The sequence below is a fragment of the Musca domestica genome, unplaced genomic scaffold, assembly GCF_030504385.1.
Source record: "Musca domestica strain aabys unplaced genomic scaffold, Musca_domestica.polishedcontigs.V.1.1 21, whole genome shotgun sequence".
Classification (NCBI taxonomy): Eukaryota; Metazoa; Arthropoda; class Insecta; order Diptera; family Muscidae; genus Musca; species Musca domestica.
This window is the reverse complement of record NW_026712258.1, coordinates 10,075,328-10,096,227: the sequence shown is the minus strand read 5'-3', so window position 1 is coordinate 10,096,227 and position 20,900 is coordinate 10,075,328. Positions and strand designations below refer to the sequence as shown.

Below are 20,900 nucleotides of genomic sequence, written 5' to 3'. Positions count from 1 at the left end.
TTGTTATGTCTAAAATTATTATTGCGATGAGTTAAAAACGGAATGAACCCCCCCCATAAAAAACGACCAAAACTCTTTTTTTTCAATTTTGCTCGAATAAACGAGAGTATAATTTGCTCGAAAACGATCAGATTCTCTTTTAGTTTTTGTCATACCGTTGTGGTATTTCTATGTATGTGTGTTTCCTCAACTTGTACCTTATGACCTTCCTGTTTGCTTTTGCATGTCACCCACTAATGTAAAAGAGCTAGAGATATTCGACAGTAAGCCCTTGAGACTTTGCATCGCATTTTTGGTTCATATTTTCAAAATCCCAGCCAAATGTGACCCTCAAACCAGCATTAGGGTCTGGCAAACTCAATTTGGATTTCATAGCAAGCGGTTTGTAAATCAAAACCAAAGACAACCAAACTCTTTAAGGCCTGTATATATCCTTAGCCACACAAAGGTCAAAATTTTCATCTATATTTTGCAACATTCGCATTATACTTCCAAAATCATTGGTTTTGGTCCACTTTTGTATAAGTAGGAGTAAAAACGATTTCAAGTAAATATGTAAATGTTGATATATTGAGTTTAAATTAAGTAATTATGTACATTTTCAATATTAGTCTACGGTTAAGTATACCTCTCATATAAATATACACTTTTAGTTTTCTTATGTCGATTTGGCGGAACATTTGTATTTTGATGTCTTCGAGGTATAAGGATATATCCCAAGTTTACGTGAAGTTTTTGGAATTAGGTCAGGAGAGCACAAATCCAAAAGGTGTTTGAAGTATATTTTTGATTTTATCAATTTTTATAAATATTGTTTATGTTTGCTCTGTTCCAAAACCTACAAAAATCTACAAGTTTGGACATTTTTTTTCGATATCAAAAAGGAAGAGTTAATTATCGTAGTTAAAACTTTTACATTCTTGTAGTTCTGGGACAGAGCAATTGTATTATAAATATCTATATATTTTTTTAAATATTGGAATAATTGCATTTTTCTGGACATCTTTAAGAATATAGTTAAGTGTAACAATTTAGTTTCGCAAATCACTAATCCACAATATAAACGTTAAATCATTTTCAAAGACAAATAAAAATAAATATTTAATATCAAAGTACTGAATATATTTTTTGCCCATTTTAATTTTGCATTCGTTTCAATTTCTCTTTGCCTCTACAGCTCAGTTCGATTGGCATTCTTTGTTTTAAACACAACAAGAATAAATAACCAACATCCTCAACCAAAAAACGAAAAGGCGAAAGGAAATCCTTTTAAACAAATAAAGTTTCGAATATTGATGAATTGCCTTGGCTCAGTTTTCAATACAGCAACAACAAAAATAATATATACACACACAAACAATCCAACAAATCAGCAACCAAGCCCAAAGCCTGCAAGCGGATCAGACAAAGGAAAAAACATGAAATGGTGCCGAGTGTGTGTCGTTGTTGAGCTCAAGTGTTTGTGCTGGCAATGAATTAGAAACCACAACAAACACACACACACCAACGTACATAACTAGAAAGAAGGGGAAGAGAGATCTAGAGAGAGAGGGAGAGAATAAGGAAGAGAGACACCCAGATTGGCAGTGGATGTGGCAGAAGTAGCAGTAACAGCAGGAACATTGAAACATCCTATCGAAGTCAGGACTAACCGCATCGCATCAACACCACCAATCGACGTTTAATCAAAGGTTTGTTTAGCTTATGGATTACTTATTTAAACACAGTGTCGGACAAAAGTGTTGACAACATATTGTGACTTGACAATTTAAGGTATTTTAACGCCAATTTTTTTTACATAAAATTATATTTATATATATTTGCGATGTTCATTTATTGTCCGTGACTGTAAGGAATTGCTTGGAACATTCACATGATTTTAATGACTTCGTACTGAATTTCGAGGAAATACCAATTTCCACGATACAGTGGGAATAAAACTAAATTCTTTTGAAATTATGTTAATTTTTTTTTAATTTTCCGAAATTTTTACCTGCAATTCTCTCTCTCAGTAAGGAAAGGATAAAGCTTAGGAAAGAATAAGAGTCGGGCGAAGTCGACTACTCGATGTCCCATACTTCTATGCATATTTAGCCGAGCTACCCGTACCAACTATACATTTATATTGCTGATTTATGAAAGTAAATCACACGAACTATGATCGTTACTAAGATATACCCTTAGCTTTTGACCGATTATTTATGTATACCTTCTCGTGGATCTTGCCAAATTAAAAAAAAAATCACAAAAAAATTGTCGCTAAAAATATTAAAATACAGAATATCGGATGGATCAGTTATGTGGGGGTCATACAAGACAGTGGATCTGTATAGCCAATCTTCTGCCGGAGAAGGCGGTGGAAATTACCAAATATCGGAAGGTATTATTATATGGGGGATATACGAAGATGTGGACCTGTACAGGGAATTTTCCTTTTCTATAGAAAGGATATTAAGTTTGAAATTTCGTTTGTAACAACTCGAAACATAAATTTTAGACGGCACAAGGTATATACATTTGTGTGTGTACATTGATCGGCATAAAATTCTATGTCAATTTAGCGTTGTCCTTCAGTCTGTCCATCTGTAGAAATCTCTCTAGCTTCCGAACGAAATGTAGTAGGTAGATAAAATGTAACTGTACCGACAGATTTAAGGTTTTTGGTTGTTTTAGTCACAATTTCAACCCGAATTCGCTTTGAATCGGCAACATCCTTCCTAAGGTCTAAGCTTTGGTACAGCCCCACATAAAGGTATGTCACTATTAGGAAACATATTTTAATGCTTTTAGCGACATTATTCATCGGTATTGTTCCATATTAGAATATCGCAATGACCAATGACAAACATTACTGCATGTCCATGTCTACGTATATGCCCCTATACAGGATGAGATGAAAAAACTGCAACCAACTACAGACTACTGTCATTTCTAAGCCACTCGTCCGACAGCTGTTGAAATTATTCCAGTTACAGCTCATTATATTGTTTACAAGCGTACAAAATCATTTTTATGAGAACTTTCCAGAAAAAAGTAATTCGTGATATTTGGCTGGAAAACCATAAGTGGCTATCGTTAGAGCACTCCAGTATTTAAATGTGAACAAATCTTTTGGGTCTCGTACCATCCTCGTTACCGTGATACTGGTAGCGTAGCCCGACGTCAAGAAAGTGGACGGAGGAAAACAGCAACATCAGCAGAAATGGTTCGAAAAGTAATGAAGCGAAGTGGCCGAAAAATGGCTCGTGAGCTGAACATATCGCAATATTCCATTCGGAAAATACTGAAAAATGAGCTCGGGGTAAAGCCATTGAAATTCCAAAAGTGCAAGAACTTACACTGCAACAGAAAGAAAGTACACACAAAAGAGCTAAAGAGTTGCTTCGCTTGACCGAAAGCGGTGAACTGCCGAATTTGGTTTTCTCCGTTGGGAAAAACATTCGTTGTCCAGCAGTTTGTAAACAACCAAAATGAACGTTTTTACTTGCCAAAGGGGTAAGCTGAAAATGTGCACCTTCGGTTAGCCATCAGAACTCAAGAGCCAGGCATGGTGATGGTGTGGGCCGCCATAACAGCAAATGGTCGCTCTCCGCTCGTATTAATCGACCGTGGCGTCAGAATAAATGCCGAATATTATAGCGAAAATATTCTGGAGGGTGTGTTAAAGCCTTGGGCACGCAAACATTTTGGCCGCAGTCCTTGGACATTCCAACAGGACTTACCACTATCGCACTCAACATGCGCCACCCAAGAACAATGGAAACAAAAAAATCTCTGGATACCATTTGACTATTGTGTCAGGAGTATTTTGGAAAGCAAGGTTGTCACTAAAAAATACCAAAGCGTCGATCATTTCAAGCAAGCGCTTCGCCGGGAATGGGCCAAAATACAGCAGAGCAACATTCGGGCATTGGACGTTTGAAGGCCATAATTCGTGCCAAAAGTGACCAATTCGAACAAATCTAAACTTATTCTAAAATTTGATGCTATTTTCGAATTTGTTTGCTTTCATTCAATAAAATTAAAAAAAAAAAAAATAATAAAAATTATGGCGTTTGACTTTGTTGCAGTTTTTTATCTCACCATGTAGCGCCCTTTTTAATTATATTATTTTTTATTTATTTATTTATTTTTGTTTTTTTTTTTTGTAAGACATTTTCGGGAGGAGAATTGACATCGCTAGATAGACTCCAAATGTTCTGAAACTGATTTATGACGCAGTGCCTAAATCCGTTATTTCGAAGAGGCACATTCTGACATATCAAATGGTATGTACCCTTTGTAGCCACAAGCTGAGGATATAACCGTATATCCAATAGAGGTGTTTCCAATGTTATATTTACTTCTAAGGGTATAGCGTCACGTTGTTGGAGTTGAGTGGGGTTCCTAACGTTCTCTTGACTCTTCAATTTTGAGGGTGTGTGTTTTCTCTTAAAAGTAAAAACGGGTTTCCAACGTTATCGTAAGTTCTAAGAGTATCGTGTGACGTCGCCGTCAGGGCTCAAAACAACAATTACGAAATAGTAGATTCTTGTAGGTTCGGGAACATGGCACAAATGTGAAATTTGAACATAAGGATAAATAAAACCGATTAGTGGGTTGTACCAGAATAAGTGTGGCGATATTGTATATTTTCTCAACTAAATTTTCCCTGATAATAATATCGCTTATATAACAAGTAAGCAAAGACTACAGCTGGGCGGACCCGATCATGGGTCATCATCAGTTTACGGTGAAGTTTATGCAGATCTGAAACCCTTTGGACTGTAATGACCGTTTTAAGGTCATTGTTGTCATTATTGCATTACTTCATTCGAACATGGCGAAGATCATAGGACAATGCTAAATTCCGTGGCAATTACTTTATGTGTACGATCCCTTTCGTGGTTATGGGAATTAGAAAAGAGATCCTTTGTCCTTTTCAATATTATACAACGGTCATCCAAAATGTTAAATTCCTTCCTTTTACTAAACTCTAAACCCACACATAATTATCTATCGATCGGCCAATAATTGTGACATATGGAGCGACTAAGACCCTAACCCAAATCTAACTCCAATCTAATTTCGCGAGGGTTGACCATAGTTGCAATGGACCGATGGACGAGTTAGGATATAATCGAAAATCGATATATAACATCATGGGTCTAGAACCAATATTTCGAGGTGTTACAAACTTTTTGGTCCAATCAAACTTATAATATCCCCAACGCATAGAGCTCTACGATATAATGATAAATCCTCTGTAGCTATACAAATTTAGAATACCCATAAATACCATTCAATCCGAGTGTGTATCCGCATTGTTCTATTGTAGACTTTTCCTATTCCTCTCTGCTAAATGGTTTCGCCATTATAAATTCGAACAAGTGGGCAATTAAATCCACGAGTGGGCTTCTGTTGAAATTCTATTATTCAAAAATACTCATAAGAGTTCCAAGGCTAACACACTCGCTCCCGCACACACACACACACACACAGTCACTCACACAATGCCCGTAAAAGCCAACCATTAGCCAAATTGTGTATTAGTGCCAATTAAAGCCATGTTTTCGATTCACTAAAAATTCATGGCCAACAAAATCCATCCATTCACGGCCACTTTTTGTTATTTCCATTTTCGATGCTAATTAGAGTTGGTAATTTGGCCCTGTTGCTCCAGTTGGACGCCTTTGCCCGTGTTCATTGGGATTATTGGCGGTGGCGGTGGCGATGGCGTTTTGTGATTTAGATGTTGCGTCATGCAAATACTTGGCATTGTTGTTGTTGCCTGTGTACTAAATGAACATTTAATAAGTTGCCTCGTTCGCAACGCAAAAGAAATTCATTTAAAGGATTAAATTTCTCCGGTGCTTGGATGGAGGTGAACGGTGGATGATGCTGCTGCTGCCCTGCTTGTTTGGTAACCCGTTCATCTCGTCCATCCGGTTGCTTTGGGATTTTCTAATTAAGTGTGGGCCTTCTATTATTAGAACGGATCAGGTAAATCACCTCCTCCTCCACCTGCATCTGTGTCTCCTGTAATTCCGCCAACTCAATCCTGGCGACTAAATGTCTTAGCGTTAAGCAGAAAATGAATTATATTGTCATTGTTTTGGTTCCGTTATAATTAAATCATTACAATTCGGCGTGGGCTGCTTTTGTGGCAGCGAAAGTGGGTCAAATCCGCTGTCGTAGCCTTGTCAACAGGGAATGTCTTTTGCTGTGAACAAGAGCTAAGTGCGAAGATAATGAAACGATTATAAAGATAATAATAAAGAAAAAGAAACTTTGTTTGAGGATTTAATGAATAAATTAGTAAATTGCCAGCGGGGATACATTAAGAATAACAACCAAAGGGGGAGATTTTAAGCATAAGTAGTCACAATATTCTAAAGTTCTTGTCAAAAAATAGAGGAGAGTATGTAAACCAATACACTTCTAAAGAAATGGATTATGTCGAATGCTAGATTATTGTATGGAATCTGTAAGGATAAAAAGATTTATTTTTGTGTAAAATATCAACTTAAAAATATTAAATGATCCAATGACAAAAACAATATTTTGTAAGTACTGAATGGACTTGTATTTAATTATCCTGAAATTTTATTTTTTAACAAGTAATAATTATAAAAGCTGTAAGTTCGGCCGGGCCGGGAGGTACCGCTATATAGGGGCTATACCAAAACGTGGACTTATACATGCAATGTTTCGCCACCGGAGCTAGAACCCACTATGACCAACAAATACCAATTTGTAGACAAATCCATGAAAAATGTGGCAAAAATCATCAAAATACCTAATATCGGGAGGTACCGTTATGTGGGGACTATACCAAAACGTGGACCGATATATGTCATTTTCAATACCAACCATCCTAGACACAATAAAAATTATTCCGCTAAATTTTGATGCTCTATGTCAAATAATGTGGCCTGTATCGTGAGACGGACACTTAGAATTTAATGCTGATTATATACATTATGGGGTCTACGACGAATATTTATACATATTACAAACGGAATGACAAAGTTAATATACCATCCGTTCCAAGGTGGAGGGTATAAAAATCGGTGAATAATGTAGCTAAAATCATCAAAATACCGAATATCGGGAGGTACCGTTATATGGGGGCTATACGAAGACGTGAACCTGCACAGACAATTTTCTGTCTTAACCTGTAGTATTCATTACGAACATCAAATACCAAATTTGAAACAATTCCGGTGAAAAGCATTACTAAAATCATCAAAATACCGAATATCGGGAGGTGCCGTTATATGGGGGCTATACCAATACTTAATATACCTTAATATACCCTCCATACTATGGTGGAGGGTATAAAAAATCAATTGCAATTTTGGCACATAAATTTGTCAAAATATCGAGGCACACTTATATGGGGACTATACCAAAACTTAGACCTATATTGACATTTGTATGCAAGGATGTTTCTAACATAATGAGAACACATGCAGTTACTTTACAGAAAATTCAGTGTAAAATTGTTACTTAAACACCGCAAAATAAGAAATTAAATCTATCGGTACAGATACATGGCGGCTATACCAAAAGGTGGACCTATAAAGCCCAATATTAATACCGTAATAATTCGTAAATAAATTCGTAACACACATCTGAGTAACATTTTATAAACATATTTCAATTCGATTGGAAGTTAGAGTGACTTCCACAGACGAATATCATAAAATCGACAGAGAATATATGGAAAGGTGTGACAAAAATGTTTCGATCTGATTTTTTATACCCTCAGCCATAAGGCTACAAAGGGTATATATCATTTGATACGTCCAAAACATGCCTCTTCGAAATAACGGTTTTAGACCCTAGGTCTCTTTGGGTCAAATCCGTTTCAGGACATTTGGAGTCAATCTAGCAATGTCCGTCTGTCTGTCTTGCTGGCTGGTGGGCACGATAACGATCGAAGGGAGTATCCGATTTGATCCAAAATTGGTACATCGTAATATTATTGTTAAACTTAGATCGAGTTCAGAGATGGTCCACTCCTTCTGGCACCTCCCACACGAAAGCTCGAAATTTTCAAAGAATATAAATTACTTCAAAGAAAGAGAAAGGATAACCCAATTTTGCTTCAACTTTGCAAATCCTGATATTTGCATCAGTGCTAGGTCAGGTGCGAAAATTGGTACCTCCCCCACAAAGGGCCAATATTTTAATTATCCATGAGGCCCATAAAATGCGATTCCATTGAGACTTAGCACATCTTAATATTTTCTTCAACAATATAAAGATGGTGCAGATTAGACCATTTCTTCTGGTACCTCTCCCACAAAATGTTAAAATTTTGAATAACAAAAACGATTATAAAATCCGAAATAAGCATCCAGTTCTCTTCAAATTACAGACATCACAATATTTTTATTAGTCCAAGATCTGCTGTGAAGATGGGATATATCGGTCCACTCCTTCTAGTACCTCCCCACAAAGAGTCAACATTATGAGTATCCATGGATCCCATATAACGCGAAATTAACATCAGATTCCACTCAGTATCCAATGTTTCCATTAACACAAGATTCGTTATAAAGTTAGTTGAGTAAAAAATAATGTAACCAAAAAAATTGTGATGATTGGCCCAATTTTTTACCAAGTCTCACTCTTTGGTATACTTCCCTTCATATTTTCCGTATTTTAATTATTAAAATAACATTTTGAAACACGAGTAGGATCCACAGATGCAGATATATACAACTGAAAATGAAAAAAAATTGTTGCAATATTAAAATTTGATATGTTAGGAGAATATTTGCAGCGCTAAAGTTACAATTTGTTATATTAAAGATTTTGATTTTTTGTCACGGGTTTTTTAATGTAAATCCGCCGTCTGTTTTTCTATGATATTTATTTCTGTTTTTTTTTTTTTTTTTCGAAGTAGGTAAGTCACAGAAGTCATCCGTCTATCCACCCGATTTAAACCAACATGTACGCTTCGGGTTATATCAATAAAAATATAAATTTTCACAATGAATATGGACGAAAAGTTCATTTCTATGGGTGCTTTTCAAATTTTCGAACTTTGAAATTAACATTTTAGCTACGTAAGTTCCTACTAACTGGGATTTCCGAGTAGATACCCATCCCAGCATTTACCTTTGTGCCATATGCAGATTATAAAATGCCATATGTGTGTAGACGTAATCCATATAGCCGTTGGCCGATTTGGTCCAAACCTATAGTTCTTCCAAACTCAGATTTTGTTCGAAAATGGAAAAATACAAAGAGAAAACACTTGTAAGCGAAGGCTTAATTTAAACAAAGAACTCGCCAAGTTTTCTATGAGATATATGCATGATTTGCTTCCAAATTTTTGAAGTTTTGTTGGACTGTTATCAGAAGAAGTGAGCTCATAAATTGCTCTATTGGACACTTATTTCACATTTGATTTGATTTTTAGATTCTTCGTGGGTGAGATACTGGGAGTGGCGTTCCGATGGGTCTCATATTCACATTAGATTTAATGAACGTTAATTAATTTATTTTGCAATTATTAAAATGTAGTTTTTTAGGGAAGGATGGATTTTAAAATGTGGTAATATATTTGATGTCCGAAGAAAATCCCCCAATTTTTTCTCACGTTATGTATGTAAAAAGTTGTAATTTTTCGAAATTGGCTGATTATATATTACGATATGCATTCATTATGATTCGAACGAAATCGGATACTTTCTTTAATTTTTATGAGTTTAACTATTTTCGTCGAAAATTTGTCAGAAGAAGTGATCTGGTTTGGTCCATTGCCATACTCGATCTAAGTTTATAAAAATAAAAAAACTGCAACAAAGTCAAACGCCATAATTTTTATATATATATTTTTTTTAATTTTATTGAATGGAAGCAAAACCTGTCGAAAATAGCATCAAATATTAGAATAAGTTTAGATTTCTTCGAATTGGTCACCTTTGGCACGAATTATGGCCTTCAAACGGCCAATGAAACCGTCACACGCTGCCCGAATGTTGCTTTGCGGTACTTTCGGCCATCCCAGCAAAGCGCTTGCTTGAGGTGATCGACACTTTGATATTTTTTAGTGCCAACCTTGCTTTCCAAAATGTTTCAGATACAATAGTCCAACGGATTGGTATCCGGAGATTTCGGTGGCTATTGTGCGCTGGAAATAAAGCGAGGAACCTCATATTGGTTTGAATTCTTGGGTGGCGCGTGCTGAGTGCGATGGTGCTGAGCCCTGTTAGAATGTCCAAGGTCTTCGGCTAAAATGTTTGCGTGCCCAAGGCTTTAATACACCTTCCAGAATATTTTTGCGATAATATTCGGCATTTATTCTGATGCAACGGTCGATTAATACGAGCGGCTGTTATGGCGGCCCACACCATCACCATGGCCGGCGCTTGAGTTCTGGTTGCCAACAGAAGGTGAACATTTTCAGCCGACCTCTTTGGCAAGTAATCACGATCATTTTGTTTATAAACTGCTGGACAACGAATGTTTTCTCATCGAAGAAAACCAAATTCGGCAGTTCAACACTTTCGGCCAAGCAAAGCAACTCTTTAGCTCTTTTGAGACTATTTTTATTCTGTTGCAGTGTAAGTTCTTGCACTTTTTTTGAATTTCAGTGGTTGCTGTTTTCTTCAGTCCACTTCCTTGACGTCGGGCTGCGCTACCAGTATCACGGTAACGAGCGATGGTACGAGACGCAAAATATTTATTCACATTTAAATGCTGGAGTGCTCTAACGATGTTCACTTGTGGTTTTCGAGCCAAATATAAAGAACTCGTACTACCACCATTGAATTCCATCACGAATAACTTTTTTTCTGGAAAACAGGTTGCAGTTTTTTCATCTCACCCTGTATATCAGTATCACTCCCTAAGCAGAATTGAGGTGTCCCAACTGGTAAATACAAAATTTTCTATACAAATAATACCAAGAATGTCAGAAAAGTAACCATATTAGGGGCCCAACCCTTAATTACATTCTCATCAATATATATTGAAATGCGGTATCGCAATTCTCAATAACAGAAATAAAATAATAAAATATATTATAAAATATATTATAGATTTATATTCATAAGGGTTACTTTCCAAATGGTGAATTGTTTTAAAAGTTTAGCCCGGCCGAACTTACCTGCTTGCTATATTAACTTTTTATAATGATTATAATTTTTTTATTTTTGAAGTTTTTGTTTTCAAAGATTTATATTTTTAAATTTACTGGAGTGTCACTTCGCAAAATTGATTCTATAACTACTTCAAAATATAGCCTCTTGTTACCTTTAAAAAATAAACTTATTCTATGCATGCATCCTTTACATGTCTATGTCCAAACATAATTTAATTGTCCACTCAAGTGTTTAATAAATATTTAAATAACCTTAATATGTGTATGTATGTGTATGTCCGTATGTAACATCAAGATAAACATACAACCGTATGTATAGGATTCCGAAAGATCCCCCAATTTTTGGCCATTTTAATTTGAGAGTTTCACTCCCTGCTTGTGAGTCTCTTAAATCCTCCTTTATTTTGTTTTGTTTTTTTTTTTCGTTTTATTGATTTAAGGATTTCTGCCTTCTTCTGCTTCACTGAATGCATGATTGGCCATAAATTGTCGTTTAGGTTAAGATGATTGCTTTGCTTTTACTTTTTATTTGGTATTTCAATTCATTGAATTGAGTTTCGCCCCTGTCCCTATCCCCTCTCTCACCCGGCCGTGATAACTTTGCTGCCATCGAATCGTTTGTGCGTTTGTGTCATCAACGCTGGGCAATTTACATTGATTTGCACTTTCAACATCGCCAGGTACAACATCGAACGGCACTGGTCTTGTCGAAGGTCATGGAGTATCTGTTTTGATATAAATAAATTTTATTTTGATATGGGGTAGCTGTCGCTGTTGTTGTTTGGAATTTTACATCAAATATCGTGGAAATTCTTTGATTTTTTTAAAGGTAACAGTAGTGGTGAGGGACGTGGGGCAGCATCAAATTTTCGAATCTTCTCGTTTTAGTTTCACCAGCCTTTATCTGAATTGAATTGGAATTTTCAATAATGAATGTTTTTTGCAAGGTATCTGATATCTGTCAAGAAAATTTTAATTTGAGTTTTCTAAAGATATTCTAAGAAGGCATTTTAATTTTATGGAAATCTGTTTTACAATTAAAATTTCGATTCTAAATACAGCGAAAATAAAATACAAAACTTGCGACAAGAATTATTTGACTTGGAAAATAAATGTTAAAAAACATAGCATTGATTTCATGAATATATTCCCGATGATTCAGTATTTTAGCTCTTGATACAACCAGGACTGTGAAGTGGAATTATCCGAATTATATTTCAGGCTCGGCCTAGATGGATTGTACATAGGGTTCATAATTTAAAGTTTTTTTTTTAACTATTGCTTATTTCCTGAATGGTAACACTTACCTAATGCCTGATTTAAAGTTTATAAGTTTTTATCCTTCCGCTGAACGAATATGTTTGTATATACGCTTTAACAGCGCTGGGAGATATTGAGACATTACTGTGAAAGTCATGGTTATGTTGCAGAATGTGTGCAAAAATGGCGTAAGATAAAACTCCGTATGTAAGCAAGCAAAATTTTCGCATTTTAGGCGAATCCTTTATATATAGGGTTGCCCATATTCGACGGACCCATCTGGCAACGCCATAACTTTTGACAGAGATATCACATCGCTTAATGACATACCGCGTTTGAAGCGTCAGTCCAAGCAGATTTTTACCATGAACCAATACACGCCACGCGAGCGCTCTGAAATAGTTGAAATTTACATTCAACAGAAGAAGTCAATTGTGAAAACTCAACTTGGTTTTAAAATATTAAAAAATGTGAGAAGTGCGCCTTCTAAGAACACCATTAAGCGTTTATACGGAAAGTTTTCGACTGGTAATGCTCTTTTTAATCCGAAAAGGCCATATAAAAGTCGACCAAGGCGATCGGCCGAGAATATCGCTGCCGTACGAGCCAGTGTTGAGAGGTCCCCAAGAACATCCCAAAACGCCGTTCTCAGCAGTTGGGCATGGCTCGGTCCACTTTACAACGGATTATTCGCATTGATTTGCATTTGTTCCCGTACAAAATTCAATTGACGCAAAGAATGTTGCCTGCGGACAAGCCTCGTCGATTGGAATGGGCCCAAAGAGTCATCGAAATGGCCGAAGATGACGAGCAATTTTGGAACAAAATTATCATGTCCGATGAAGCCCATTTCACATTGAATGGGACCGTAAATAAGCAAAATTGCCGTTTTTACGCCATTGAAAATCCTCAGGAGATTCAAGAAGTGCCTCTTCATGACGAAAAAGTCACAGTTTAGACTAGCCACCGCGTTCGCCCGATTTGACGCCGCCTGACTTCTTCTTGTGGGGATATTTGAAGTCAAAGGTTTACGTTACCAAGCCAAGGACCGTAGAAGAGCTCAAGGACAACATTCGTGAAGAAATAGCCGCTATTCCGGCCGAAATGTTGGCAAAAACGAGGGAAAATGCAGCAAAAAGGTCACAAAACGTCATCAACGCCAGAGGCGGCCATTTGAGAGATATCAGATTTAAAAATTGATGTAAACAAATCTACTTGGAACAAATTAAATGAATAACATTGCCAACCGCCAAATTTTTATTTTTTTCTTTGATTTTAAAAAAAAAACATGGGTCCGTCGAATATGGGCAACCCTGTATAAGAGCTTAGTGATGAGTAAAAAGTGATAGACAAATTTGTCAACGCCTAGGTAAAACGGGTGAAGGTGGAATCTGGAAATGTTGAATGTAGGTCAATGAGTGTGTGTGCGGGTGTGATAAGGCTGGGTTTTTGTACTATCAAGCTATAAGTGTACTAAAAGTACTAAAAAATACAAAATGTGCTACTATTTGGTATTACCGGAACTGTGTTGTGCCAATCTATTTCGAAAGAACGCACTAGCTCGTTTTCTAGTTCCGTGAACTCCAGTCATGTGCATGAAAACTCTGCGTATGAGTGATACGTTTAGGAACTGATGTACCGAAGTATGAACTAGATTAACACAACTCTAATGTGAACGGATAGAACTAAAATCTTGACATGTGATATACAATTTGGGTTTGGCTGAACGGATGAAGTTGATATTTTGAAATATTATTATCACTGTTAGTGTTTCGTATTGAGATTTGAAACTGGTTTTGAGAAGATGTACCAAAAATGTTTTGGGAAATGATTGAGTTGGAAATCTGAAATTTGGAATGAGGGTCTTTGATGTTGTACAGGATAGATGAACAAAGGCGGTTTTGACAATGTGTCCTATAGAGTGTAAGAAAAGTACTGAAATCGGTAAAAACTGTAGAAAAATAGCTAGAATTATGCGTTTCGGTATATGATCACTCTGGTTACGTAGGATGTAGACAATTGGGTGTCATGGAAATGCGTTCTATATATTTTTTGAAAAGTAATGCATTTGATAGAGAGCGTAAGAATGGAGGCGGTACGATGAATTTTGGTATAAGTAGGATCAATACAATGGAATGGTTTAAGAAATACGTACTTTATGGTGAACGAGAAATACAAATGGTACTAAATTTGGAATGAAGAGTAGAAGTAGGACCGGAGTAATACATTTTTGCATAAGGGTATAAATATTTCCCATTTTCGCTAATGAAGCAGCGGGCATTAAATAATGCAGTGCAGACTTTTGGCACAATACTAAAGGGTGGTTTTCGGCTATAATCCTTCCATCTTAGCTTTGGCCTATAATTTAACAATGAATCGTCTTGTAAATCATTGAATTTTATTAACAAAAATCGTTCCCTGTTAAGATAGTTCATCGCATCTTTCATTTTCCGACTAAGCCCATTTTTGGCTCAATTAGTACGTAAATTAGCAGAATTGTCGAATTCGAATTGAAGATCAGTCAGAAGCATGGCAAAAGCTACCAATGCATCCAGAGAATGTCACAGTTTGGGGCAGTTTATGGGCTGGTGGCATCATTGCTAGCCAAAGGTATCAAAGCAAATCTGGCCAAATATTTTCTCGTGAAGGATAATAATAAGGATACTAATAGGCCACTGCAACATCCGATCAAGAACGTCCAATTGGGATAACTCTAAAATCGAATAATGAAGACTGAGTGAAAATGAGAACGAAAATGAAAACCATCGAACACCTTTTATGCCACTGTTCTGCTCTACAGGGTGAGATAGAAAATCTGCAACAAAGTCAAACGACATAATTTTTATTTATTTTTTTTTTCTAAATTTTATTGAATGAAAACAAGAAATATTAGAATGTCCAAAGTGAGTGGCAAAAGTGTTTTGTGTGCCCAAGGCTTTAATACACCCTACAGAATATTTTCGCGATAATATTCGGCATTTATTCTGATGCCACTGTGGATTTATACGAGCGGAGAGCGACCATCGGCTGTTATGGCGGCCCACACCATCACCATTGCCGGTGCTTGAGTTCTGGTGGCCAATCGAAGGTCCACATTTTCAGCTGACCTCTTTGGCAGTTAAAACACGATCATTTTGTTTGTTTACAAACAGCTGGACAACGAATGTTTCCTCATCGGAGTGACCAATTTCGGCAGTGCACCACTTTCGGCCAAGCGAAACAACTCTTTAGCTCTTTTTGAGTCTACTTCTTTCTCTTGCCGTGTAAGTTCTTGCACTTTTTGGAATTTCAATGGCTTTACCTTGAGCTCATTTTTCAATATTTGCCGAATGGAATCTTGCAATAGGTTCAGCTCACGAGCCATTTTTCGGCCACTGCGACTTGGCTTTCGATCAAGTATCATCTTTACTATTCGAACCATTTCTGCTGATGTTGCTGTTTTCTTCCGTCCACTTCCTTGACGTCGGGCTTCCAGTATCATGGTAACGAGCGATGGTACTAGACATAAAAAATTTATTCGCACTTAAATGCTGGAGTGCTCTAACGATAGCCACTTGTGGTTTTCCAGCCAAATACAAAGAAATCACACTATCACGCGTAAATTCCATCACGAATAACTATTTTTTTTCTGTCACTGGAATAATTCTAACAGCTGTCGGACGAGTGGCTTAGAAATGACAGCAGTCTGAAATTGGTTGCAGTTTTTTCATCTAACTCTGTATAAAGGAAAAAACTTCGAGCTATGGGGGAACATTGGACTCATGTTCTCAGTGTGCATTCTGACACGTATAGCTTTGTAATCTTTCATTTTGCAGAAAAGATTCTACTGGTTCTAGCGCCAGAGTTAAAACACAACTCTCTTCGATAATTTTTCTCCATTCTTTCCACTTATCTGTACAAAGATCTATCACCCTCTGTCACTTTTAACTCTTCCTTTTGCTTAACGCAGGATGTTCACAATGAACCGAACATGACATGTGACATGTGGTTTCAATAAGACGGTGCCACATGCGTAGACAGCATGCGAACCAATGGACTTATTGAGATGCGACATTTTACGGGGCATAATTCGGGTATTTGTATTGGCCTTATCTATTGAGGGGGTAACGAAATTAAACACATTGTCTGGAGACATTCGAAGAAAATGTTTGTCAAGATCATACACTTTCAATCGCGTCCTAAAAGAGACATCACATTCGGTCAAACCGAATGTGACTTGTCTTTTCTTACATTTGTTTTGATTATCAACTATTTTCTATCTAACAAATTACTTCACAAAAAGAATCTATATATTTAATAAACAATATTAAAATACCAAGTATTTATGACGACTCAAAGAGTTGTTATACAAACCAATCTTAAATAGTAGGATCTAGGAAGGGTTTTAAACACTATGTACCAAAATGACAATATATGGCTAATTGGTATCCAAAATGTGGCCAAAGCCTTCCTATAAAGTATATATTTCGTACGAAAAAGATCAAAATCTGGTACATCCTCCATATATTGGTCCTTCCGGTTTTAGGTTTTAGGTATTTTCACTCATTCGATAATTATATTTAACCAGTTTTCATCAAATTCAATTAATCCTTTGAATAAAAGGATCAGTTTGCACGAAGTTGATTTAAATTTATGGTGAAATTCAAAGTGAAGATTTAATTTAGTCAGAAAAGGATTCTCCCTACTAGACAAGATGTTGTCAAATCTCAAAGAATTTGAAAAAGTTTTGCAATTATTACTAAGAAACCTTCTACATCATATGCCCACTTATTAAAAAAATGTCATGTTCACATGATATGAAATGTCAAAGCCTTTACCTAGCCTCCGCATTGTCTTATATTTAATACACGTGCTCTTCTGCGATATACTTTGTCATCTTGAGAAGACGTTTCATTTTCTTTTCTGAAAAATAAATTAAATCTACTAAAGCATTTATCAGGCTTCATTATCTGGCTTCTTAAACGTTGTTCATTCGTGCCGTCTACCGTCGTCACGGTACCCAATTTCGCTTCCCCCCAAAAAAATAAATGATGGGGGCGAGTTCTCATTTAAATGCCTGAGAATTGTCTAAAATGCAAATTTGTTGGAATTGTTTAAGAGGTTTCATTTTATTTGGTTATCCTTTCGTAAGATGTTGATGCGATACGAACGTAATGGAGGAGGAGGCCAACAACAAAAACATTGATTCAACATTTACAGAAATGGTGTTTCTTTTTTGTTTTCTCACCGACAAAGCAGGAACAACAACAGCAACAGCAGCAACAACGACAACACTTCAAACCAAGTTTGTTCTATTCAACCACTGTGACGAGTTTGTTAATAATATCCTGTCGTTTGTCTTGTAAATATCTCCTAATGTGAATAGGTGTCGGAGTGTGCGAGTGCTGGTGCTGGTGCCGAGCTTGTCTATTGGATCGTTCTCGACTGTTGAGCTAACTATTAATTTTTCCTTTGTCAATTTCATGGAAAAGCGACAAGGGTCTGTTATTAAGTTTTCCTAATTGTTTTTCTTCCATGAGAATTTCAACAAACTTTTGTCCAACTTGATTGACACATTTCACGAGAAACAGAGAGGGTGATGGAGGGAGAGTGAGTGGAAGGGTGCGGAAAAATAAAGGAAAGGACACATTCGTGTGACAGGTCTATAACCAGCTATTTATTTTACTTTTCACTTTTCGCTTCCACTAAATAAATAATAAACAATGATATATGTATTGACATTATAAGTTTCGTAAACTGGGGAGGGGGAGATTCATTTGCAGTACCATTCTTTTGAAATAAGTTAAACGATAATCATGGATTTTATTACACAAATAGTGTGTAGTGTGTGAGATACTTATCTTGGGAAATTGATTTAAAATACATATGGAAATTCTGCTGGGGAAATGTGCGAAAAACTTCAAACATATAAAGAGTATGCAGATATGCATTTGGAATATGAGACCTCAAACAAATAAAAAAAGCCTTGTGAAGGGAAAGGGGAATGAAGTTTATAAAAATTGGAGTTGTCCACCGTTAAAAACATAATTTTCCCATATCTCAGTAGAGTGCAATTACATGTAAACTTAGAGTCACTAAGAGGGGAAAGACTTTGGATGCACCAAACATTATGGGTCTAACATTTTGGACATGAACTTAGATGTGCTCTTTGATCTTGTATTGGTAGAAATATTGGTATGTGCGAAATTTGAATACAATCGGATACTTAGTTCGCATTTTATAAAAGTTATAATTATACCAAATTGTTACTTTTTGCGGGGAGATACGAGATATAGTGACCATTTTCACACCTGACCTAGCACTGTTACAAATATTGGGATAATCCCTTCTAGTTCTATGAGGTAAACTAATTTCTCTGAACCTTTGAACCATATAGATCCACTCCTTCTGGTACCTCCCCCACAAAGGGTTAACATTTTGAACATACATGAAGCTTATAAAACACGAAATGAACATCCGATTCCATTCAGACTTGGCACATCTCAATATTTACATCAACACAAGACCTGTTCTAAAGATGGTTGAGATTGGACCATTTCTTCTGGAGGTACCAGAAGTTTAAATAAGCGATCATAAAATCCAAAATAAGCATCAGGTTCTCTTCAAACTACGCAGATCCCTATATTTTTACTCACCAAAAGTCTGGTGTGAGATTGAGGTATATCGGTCCACTTCTTCTGCTACCTCCCTCATAAAGGGTCATAATTTTAAGTATCCATTAAACTCAAAAACGCATAATTAACACCCGATTCCATTCAGACTTGGTACATGTCAATATTTCCATCAACACAAGATCTGTTATAAAGATGGTAGAGATCGGAGCATTCCTTCTGGTACCTCCCCCACACATAGGGTTAAAAGATTTTGAAAAACAAAGCGAAATACTTCAAATTTCACACATCCAAATATTTTAGGCTAAGGAAGATCTGTTATGAAAACCCCTTCTGGGTCCTTACCCACAAAGGTTCAAAATTTCCAATACTTATATCTGTCATAACTTGCAAAACAAGTTGGCGATTCTTTACAACTTGATTTATCTAAATGTTTCTCTTAACCAAAAATCTGATATTAATATGATATTTATCGAAATTTAAGATTTCCCATAAAAATGGATAGAAATGTTCGATATTTGAAGTATGAAAATGGAATGCCTCGGTCTGCTAATCTGTTACCTCAGGCATATTTCTACATTTTCCAAAAAATTGCATATATCTCATATAAAGTACAGGAAGTAGTCGATATAATCCAAATCTGCCACGTTGTAATATTTTTATCAGTCTTAGGTCAGATACGAATTGATCAATATTGGCCAACTGCTTCGGAATTTCCTCGTATATGGCGACTGGGGGTATACGTCTGTCGGCAAAAGCGACTGATACTATTTTACTTGTTCCTATAGAGTCTCTTCAATGAACCACTTCCATCAAAATTGGAAATAGAGAGGAATTATAAATTGTACACCAATATGGAAAACTATAGAATTTTACAACGCAAATCCCAAAGTGTGCGACCCAATGTGTAACCCGATAAAAAATCTTTACAGAAGCTTCGGTAGTGTCTGTACAAACTTTCCACTAATAAGGATGTGGCAGCCACTGACTTTGGAAACAATTTTTGTCCTCAGGGTCTTATTTAAAAAAAATGTTTCATATGCTACTGTCTATATGTCAAGGCCGGTACTACGGCTACCTCACTGTGGAGGTGATAGTTGCCGGCTAAGTCTGGGTTGTTCCCCCATTGGCTTAACATTTTATTACTCTCTTTTAGAGGGAGAGAGAAGCAATGGTTTTTCAAAATGTAACTGACAGATTTGCAATATTTACTGATCGCTATCAATATCAGGAATTCATCCCTGAGAAGAAAATGGTCACTTATCTTTTTCAGACTTTTTGGTATGACGACTTGGATGAAAAGCAAGCTCGAGCATACTCAAAGTTCGAACATACTCATGTATATCAGAATCAAATCACTTTTTGACTTTCCCAAAAATCATCAGAACAAAAAGGTGCCAGCACGTTTTCAACTGAGAACACACCGTTTTTCTGTAAATTGCCTCTTTGAAATTATGTTGAAAATTTTCTATTATTTTTTGGAATTCGAGTTTTCACTACCCACTCCTTCAAACTCCATTTACCAGATATGGGTTTCATAAAATGGTCTTTATATTTTCCTGATTCTTCTGTCCACACTAATGTTCTGTGAATACTTTTATATAAATTACACATCCTATTAAATATTACAAAATACTCACACAGACATATGTCTGCCAGATACATGTGTATGTATGTTTGTATGTATTTTCGACTATTATATGACGTTACACAAACACAAATTCGCATAATCTAATGTAAAACGTAGTCATACACTCAGATGAGCATTCCAATTAATTTTAACGAGGTTCATCCTTCGTTTACTGCCCCTTCCATCCACCCGGCCCCCCTAGCTGTCCTCCTCTGCAAACCTTTGGTTGGATCAGCAACAATGGCTGGATGTAAATATTGATGACTACGAAGATGAGCGTTATCGTGAACACAGAACT

The 20,900-nt window shown here is 36.3% G+C and overlaps 1 protein-coding gene across 1 annotated transcript in view; it reads left to right on the top strand.

Annotated features, from left to right (window-relative positions):
* The window catches only part of LOC101891820 (ras-like protein family member 10B), a 170,999-nt gene that overhangs the window by 113,064 nt on the left and 37,035 nt on the right, over nt 1–20,900 (top strand). Inside the window, exon 3 of the mRNA XM_059122674.1 lies at nt 1,178–1,691. The gene's annotated coding sequence lies outside the window, so the exon portion shown is untranslated. The remainder of the gene's footprint in view (nt 1–1,177; nt 1,692–20,900) is intronic.